Below are 6,198 nucleotides of genomic sequence, written 5' to 3'. Positions count from 1 at the left end.
GTGTGTAAAGCTAATTTTTTGCACAATGAACTAGGGATGTCATTCTTTTCTTATTGCCCAGTAAAAAGGTTTATTTCATGTAGTTATTTGTTATCGTATTGTATATATATATATATATATATATATATATATATATATATATATATATATATATATATATGCGTATATATTGTTGAATTTTCTATTACTATATAGTTGTATTTTGTAAAGAAAACGTACATTGTTGCCCTTTCACATACAGCATTGTTGTTCATTTATGGAGGTTTGGATGCTTTTTTTTCCTCCATTGGTTTGTCAGAAGGCTATATGACTAACATAAACCATTCAGAATCCCCATCATTTCCATTCTGTGTTGATACAGTTAATCATTTTATTTATGAAGAAATAATCCAAGTGAGCATTTTGTTGAATATGAAAACACGACCTTTCCTCCAGAGACACCACCAATATTTATCCTAAAAGCATGTGTATGGCTTCTTTATAAGCCCAAAACCTGTTCGAGGGCAAATACAGTCATTAACTTAAATAATTTGAATGAAAACAACCAGATTTTCCCATAATTTTACTTTTCCAGTAGGTTAGAATGTGTTCACTGTGTATCTGTACCATCCTCCTTTGTTCCCCCTTCATTTCAGCAGCCTCATAAAGGTGCCCATGTCGACCATACCCGGCCAACAACAGCCAATATCAGCTACTAAATGGTCCATCTCTAATAGGTTTCACTGCTACCTTGTTTTCTCGACAACCACACGGCGCTCGTCTCGTATCCTCACACAATTCTTCCCTTGTTAGCGCCGGTCTCGCTCTCTCTTCCACCCTCACTTCTCATTGCCGCCTGATGGCAGGTAGAAATGAGTCATAAACAGACACCACTCTCCGTGGCCAATTGCTGTTTTACTGGGTGTTTCTGACAGCCGGCTCTCACTCAGTGGCAGCCTGTTTTAAATGAAAAAAGAAAACTGCTGGAACCTTTTTTTTCTTTCTTTTGTGTGTGTGTGTGTGTATGTATGTCATCTGCTTCATTTCAAGAAAGGCTGTATAGTCAAACGAGACATACATGCAATCATTTGGGCTGTTTGGCAAGTATCATTCTGGGATTTGCATTGCAAGAGGTCATTCATGGATGCAATAAAAAGACAGTTTGGCTGCCACTGAGTTGACTTTATGGTTTTCTTTGTAAGTTTTCACAAATTTACGGAGCCAATAATACCTTTTATGCTGTATTTTAATATTGTTTTAGCTCGTCATATTAGTTTTACATTTATAAAAATATTGATATTTAGACTCAACCCTTTCACACGGTATCTATCTTACTTTTCTTCTAATCCTTTTAAAGTTAGAAATATTATGTTTGGGAACTGTGTTTTAGCTGTTCAGTGAATTAGGGAAAAACAGCTGAATATGGCCATGTTTTAACACAAAGTAAAAACATGGTTCTCAACCCTGACAATAACACAGTCCTTCCAACTTGACTTTATTGCTTAATGATCAAAACCCAGTAATTGTTCCTCCAGTGAAACATAAACACGTGCACTACATTGTCTGTTTACACTTTGATGTGAGTTGTGTACTTTATGTGCAGGCAATAATACTTGTTATTACACAATATTGAATTAGGAAGCAGCAGGGAAACACTTCGCTGGTGCAGGCCAATTAGCCAATAAGCATTCTCATATAAGTTAAATACCACAAGCTAAATCCAAAATGACACAAAATGATGCATTTTAAATACTGATTGAAGGCCAAATTGTGTTGGTTTCTCTCGTTTCAACCAGCCAATCCTCACAAATAAAGGTGCTTGGGAGGTATTTTGGGAAAAACATGTGCAGGGGAATTCTCTTTCCCTTTTCTTCTGATTTCATTTCAGTTCTTTTCCCAAAAGCCACACTAATGTTATTTTGCTGATAACATGTTGATCTCACCAAAATACGTTTTATATGTTTTGTTATTAACCAGTTTTATTCCATCCAGACGTTACTCTTTCATTTTTCACAGTAGAGAATGTAAGAAAAAGAAACTTTTTCCCTTTATAGGATCCATCTAATTTCAGTCATCTGACAAAAGGCTCAGATACTGAAATGAACATATTAAACAATCACAGCCACTAAACACGACACCAACAGACTCAACAAGCTCATTAGGAAGGCTGGCTCGGTACTAGGAGTGGAGCTGGAGTCTGTGGTGGAGGTGACGGAGAGGAGGATACTGAGGAAACTCCTCAGTATTACTAACAACGCATCTCACCCCCTGCATGACACACTGCTGTCCTACAGGAGCAGCAACGCCACAGGAGGTCCTTCCTGCCAGTGGCCATCAGACTGTATAACTCCTCCCCTTTCTGTAGGAGAGGAGCTAGATGATCATGTCATGCATCACTGTCATTCCCTCCACTGGTCTCTATTTGTATCCATGCATCATATATTGTGCTCATACTGTGTACTGTACTCTGATTGGATTTTAGTGACACTTTTATGATTTTATGACATACTTTTATTCTCTGTACTTAACTGCATTTAATGTAACTTGATACCTCTGGCACAAGAAGTTTTATCTTATCTTATCTTATCTTATCTTATCTTATCTTATCTTATCTTATCTTATCTTATCTTATCTTATCTTATCTTATCTTAAAGGCCTGAACTACACATAAGCCGTGTTTTTTAAAAAGGTGCAGTGACAGCTTGCTCATGTGTCCCTTTCGAGAGCAACATGTCCAAACCCATGACTACACAGAGAGTAGATCCAGGCAGTTTAGTGCTGGTCACCTGATAACATCTCAGTATCAGCTCCATCTGTCGCAGGAAAAATAAACAGCAGATGTGTTCCGACTGATTACAGTAAAACCAGCACATATTATTTCATTTGATAGCCATAAAAAGAAAACATGCATCTGTCTTGAATCAGCTAGCTAAGCTAAGTTAACCAGCCACTTTCCACAGCTTCATATTTAACATACACAGAAGAGAATACTATCAATATTATCTCAGCCTTGCCAAGAAAGAAATAGAAAAGACACACATATAGAACCAAAATATCAAACTGCTCCATTAAGGCAGAGGCGGTTTAATGCACAGTTTATGTAAACACCAGCCTGGTCTTAACTGTTGTTTGTCAGATTCAGCTTGTGTGTGGATACAGTTCACGGTGGTCTGCTGTCTAACTATATCCTGGCAGTGTTTCCCAAACTTTCTAATCTGCTGCCAAGGTGCTTCACAGTCAACCCAACCGAAAGGGTAACTAATGATTTGCTCCCAGCAACTCTCAAAATATCCTTAGCTAGCGGGCTAAGAGGTTTGAGCTAAAGGCTTATCAAGAATTTAAACAAAGCTCATAAAAGCGGAGTAAACATAAACAGTCATCCACCATTTTTGACTGTAAATCAAACTGTGTGTGTGTGTTGCGGGATGTCACATGATGTCTTTGACCACATATGATATAGATTCAATAATGTAATGCCGTCAGGAACACCGACACAGTTCCATCACTCTACGTGTTTGTCTTGCAGAAAACGCTCCTTAATGGGATAAACTTAAAGGGTGCTGGAGTGATTGGCCAAATATTCCATGAAAAACCTCAGCTCTTCAGTTCCCTGAAAGCTTTCTTGGTCAACAAATGAATCCAAGAGCTGGAGAGGAGATGACACTGCCAAAGACACCCACCACTGGCCGCGCTATAATATCTGTCAAAATATAAATCAATACGGCCTGAAGACAAATGACTCGGTGCTGGATGTTGCAAAGCCAAGCATCCCTGCTCTGAATCTGAATTCCAGTATCTCATATGAATTTCAATGATTTCTTTTGTAAACTTTTTAGATATGCATCACCTCGCACTCAGTGCATGTCAGGTTATAAATCAGCGGCCCACACTGCTGATACAGAGCCCAGTGCTGACCTCAGCGCTGCCACACTCAGTGGCAGTGGGACGAAGGTTATCGACCAAGCCTCCGACCCAGGAAAAAATACAAACACCCAGTTAGCAACCGGTGGCACTAAGCATCATCAGGAACATCTGTGCAGCACATGTCCACTACAAAAAACAAGGAGTGACTTGTGCTCACACACACATCAACAATATCAACCACAGGCGCACGGGAGAGTCGATCGATATTTGGGCCCTCTAATCCTTCCTCAATAATCTCCGCTCTTATGTTTGCTCCTCTTGTTATGCACAACTTCACTTTTCCTCTGTAATTTTCTTTGAAAACATGACATTACAGAGAACATGACGCTATCTCCAAAATTTGCGGCCAGAAGTCTTCTTACCCAAAAAGAAAAGTGAAATCTGATAACTCCAGATTATGTTGTATAGTTACAGGCTTTCACTGCACAAGGGGATGAGATCTTCTTCCTGTGGATTCTACATTTCTGTAATTGCTATTGTGTGTATTTGTGTAGTGAAGTGGTGGAATAAAACCTCTTGAAATAATGGAAAGAAAGTAAGCTTGTTGAACCCTAGCTGTGCCTTCCGTGGATGTCAAACGTCAGCTCACACCCCCTGAGAGGCTGTAGAAGTGCTTCTAGTTGGACATATACAACAAAAAAAACTGCAGTTGGAATGAATGAAATCCAACAGCTGCGACAACTTAGAATGAAGATGATGTGATTCTTGGATACAGCTAAGAAAAAAAAGTTCAATATTTGGCTTGGGGGTGTCAAAATTGTCACGTCACTGCCAAATCCTCCCTTAGAAATCAAACTTTTGCTATAATAAGACTGCACGAGGGTTATGTAAGCTTGGATTCAAATATCAAGTCTTCTTCCAATATTATTTTTTTTGTTATTATTATTAATCTCATCATACATTCCAGAAAGAGCAGAACAATCTGTTGACTTGGAAATCAATTTTTGTGGCAGATCACCTGCAGTCTGTTGGAGATAATCTCATCATTTGTGATGTTAGAGGTTCGCCTAAAATTGAATGAGAAGGAACGATTTGCTATTCAACCCAATCCAGCAGCACATAATATACTACATGTGGTAATACTCCAATCCACAATAAGCAATCAGGCTACTACACAAAGGTGTCAGGGGAGCAATACATCCTAGGCTTCGTGCTGTGCGAGTACCGTCAATTACCAGCGTGGTGCTGGTCTGACATGGGCCTGAGTATTGTTCTTGGCACCAAAGCCAACAGTGAGAGAAGAGCGAAGAGAGTGAGGAAGCCTAATTGTGATGTGCCATAAATTCCCGTTCAGGGCCTCTCAGTCAGGATATGGGTGAGGTCAAAGGTGCAACAGAAAGGAGTCCGTCAGAGGCAAAGCGTGCTGAAGTCATCTGTACGGAGTTATTGGTGGTGAGGTGAAAGCAACTTGGTCAGACAGGAGACCTAATCAGATTTCAAAGTAAACACAGCGCCGCCGGCTCCAGAACGCTGAGTCCAAACATTGTTGTTAATTGCATCTGTCTTCATTTTCCGCAACTCACTGTACAACACCAACGAAAAAGAAATCTAGATGGAACAGGAACTATTTCGAAACCGCAGCGAGCACCTCAACGTTACCTCAATTTTTAGTCCATAACTGTTCATTTTAGAGATTGCCAACTCTGATTGCTTCTGTCAGAAATCAAAATATAATGCCTGTGAAGTGTTTCTACTGGAATATTTCTGTTTTTTTTTCTTCGTACATGGATACTAAAAAGGAAAATATATATATGCTTGTCCCATGTGACATATGTGGGGGCTTCCAGAGCATGGAAACCTACGTAAGCAACAGTCAAGTAGTACAATTTTGGTTTTCAGATGGCTGCAATTGATCTCCCTTATTGTGACATTTCTGTACAAGAGAGCTGCTCCAAGTTAAACAGACACCTTATGTCAGGAGTTTTTTTTCACCACCACCATATCCAGCTGCATCTGCAAAGTTATGGACAGTTTGTTCATAGAACACTTTCACCATCATGTTCTCAAATCCCAGGAGTCACACCCACTGCATAGTGTTTATTGCAGGTCAGTATTAGGGCCGTGGACCTCAGTGGCACCTTGGCAGACAGCCCCTTTACCCCAGAGGACACAGTGTGATTGTTTTAATGTGGTTGCTTTGGTATTTTGTGTTCCAGCAAAACCACAACCACATATCAACTGACTGCCATGTGCAGACTTGAAAATGACAAGTGCACAGATCGCCAGGGTTAAATATAACATAAAGTGTACTCGCTGTTATTATTTGTATCTCTGACATGGGATGGTGACATTTCA

Source organism: Parambassis ranga, chromosome 16 (genome assembly GCF_900634625.1).
Source record: "Parambassis ranga chromosome 16, fParRan2.1, whole genome shotgun sequence".
NCBI lineage: Eukaryota > Metazoa > Chordata > Actinopteri > Ambassidae > Parambassis > Parambassis ranga.
This window is presented reverse-complemented; position numbering follows the sequence as displayed.